Below are 2,163 nucleotides of genomic sequence, written 5' to 3'. Positions count from 1 at the left end.
AAACGTGCGACTGCATATGAAACAGGTGTCAACGGCTTGTTTCGCTTATGTGAGGTTGTGTTTTTTTTTTTTTTAAGGACACCGTCGAGCGCGAGTAAGGTGAAAACGGCGAAGACAAAATAATACGGCTCGTCTCTTCGCCACATAAAGTAGCAGCTTCCCCGAACTGAGTGAATCAATGCTTCAGGGCAGCACAAGAGTGGTGGCAGAATGCCATTACACTTAAACGACCCCATACCGAGACGGCAATCTTGGCTTGCGGCGTCCTGCTGGGCGGCTTCTCGTCCTCCAGTCTGACTCTTCTTCCCACTTCACAATCCATGAGGACACACACAGCTTTAGGTGGCTTCATATGCACTGTTGTGCTGGCATTGCTGAGGTGAAATGGCGGCGTCTCACTTCTATATTAAAGTGGCAGCTTCTTCTTTTCTTTTTTTTTACTTATCATTATGAAGTATATATATTGATTGCACAGTGTAATGGCTATACAGTAATGACACCACCAGCATTTAGGAAGTGTCAGCCATCCATCCATCCATCCATCCATCCATCCATCCATCCATCCATCCATCCATTCATTATCCAAGCCGCTTATCCCGAAGTCATGTGGCGGGATGCTGCAGCCTGTCCCAGCAGTCATTGGGAGTTTTCTGGAACAACGTCCTATGGACGGGTGAGACAAAGATCAACTTGTACCAGCATGATGGGAAGAGAAGAGAAGGGGGAAAGGAGGGAACTGCTCATGAGCCAAAGCACACCACCTCATCTGTGAAGCAGGGCGGAGGCAGCGGCATGGCGCGGGAATGTATAGCTGCCAAGGGAAGCGGTTCCCTTATATCTATCATGACGTGGCAGGAGGGATCCTGAAGTGTACAGGGCTGTATTATCTGCCCTTTTTGCTTTGTTCTTGTATGTTTTTGGTGGTGTCGTTTTTGGGAAATTTTGAACGTGTGTTTTCGTCTTTTGTGTCGCACCGCTGTGGGCTGGGGGGAAATGCAACTTTGTCTCTTTTGTGTACAAACGACAATAAATTGTTCCTTGATTCCTTGATCAGGTTGTGCTAAACCAGAGGTAAATCACTGGCCTCATTACAAGGATCGCTCGACAAACAAGATCGGAATCATCTGGTATATAGAAAAGTCCATACCGTGAAGCCAGATCGCCACCGGGGCACTGACCTATCTACTGCAAACGCTTCTAAGTGACAAAACATCCGACCACAGCATATGAAACCCATCGACTTATAGCATGACCTCCTATCAGCTGGTGCTTTCCAGCCCACCTCCTCATCAGACGGTCCATTACAGCGCACTTAAACAGCAGTCAGAGTAATGTAGTCGTACCGGTAATGGGGAATATACAATGTAGGAGAGACTGGCTAGCCAGTGGATATAAGGATATGTTCGATAACGCGTGTCCCACGATGAGTATATCCTTGTGAGATTAGACTTGTGAGACACGCGGGGTAAGACCCCGTGAAGCCGTAATGACGGAGCGCCGCGACCACCATCCGTTTTCTTTCATACACTGTGAGACTGTCCGACTGCGGGGGGCCTGTTACGAAGCATTATCAGCGTGCTCTGATACGGATATGTGATTGAATTGCTTGTTTGCTAGATATTTGGTCATTTACGGGGGGGGAAAGAGAGACTAATTTATTATTGGGTACTGGTAGACAGAGGAAACCACAATCTATTATTATTCCTTAGCCTGGGTGAAGATGAACGAGTATTCTACCAAAATGTAAGACAACTATTATAAGAAAAGCAGCGGTCATTCAGATGGGAACTCCAAAGAGACCCGCCACAAAATGGTGTTTGGGCTTATCTTAGTGTTTACTCCCAAAAAATCAATTCTATAAAGGAGAGGCTCCCCCTAGACTGGGAGTAAAGCTATTAATGCAAGGAAATGTCTGCCTGTAAGCCAGTGGAGTTTCACTCCCAGTATGAGACAGCCACTGTCAACACTGGTGCATCGCGGGTGTCCGGGTCGCATGGCGGTCTATTCCGTTGCCTACCAAGACGGCGATTGGCGGTTTGAATCCCCGTGTTACCTCCGGCTTGGTCGGGCCTCCCTACAGAGACAATTGGCCGTGTCTGCTGGTGGGAAGCTGGATGTGGGTATGTGTCCTGGTCGCTGCACTAGCGCCTCCTCTGGTCGGTT

This window comes from Lampris incognitus, chromosome 18 (assembly GCF_029633865.1).
Source record: "Lampris incognitus isolate fLamInc1 chromosome 18, fLamInc1.hap2, whole genome shotgun sequence".
Classification (NCBI taxonomy): Eukaryota; Metazoa; Chordata; class Actinopteri; order Lampriformes; family Lampridae; genus Lampris; species Lampris incognitus.
This window is presented reverse-complemented; position numbering follows the sequence as displayed.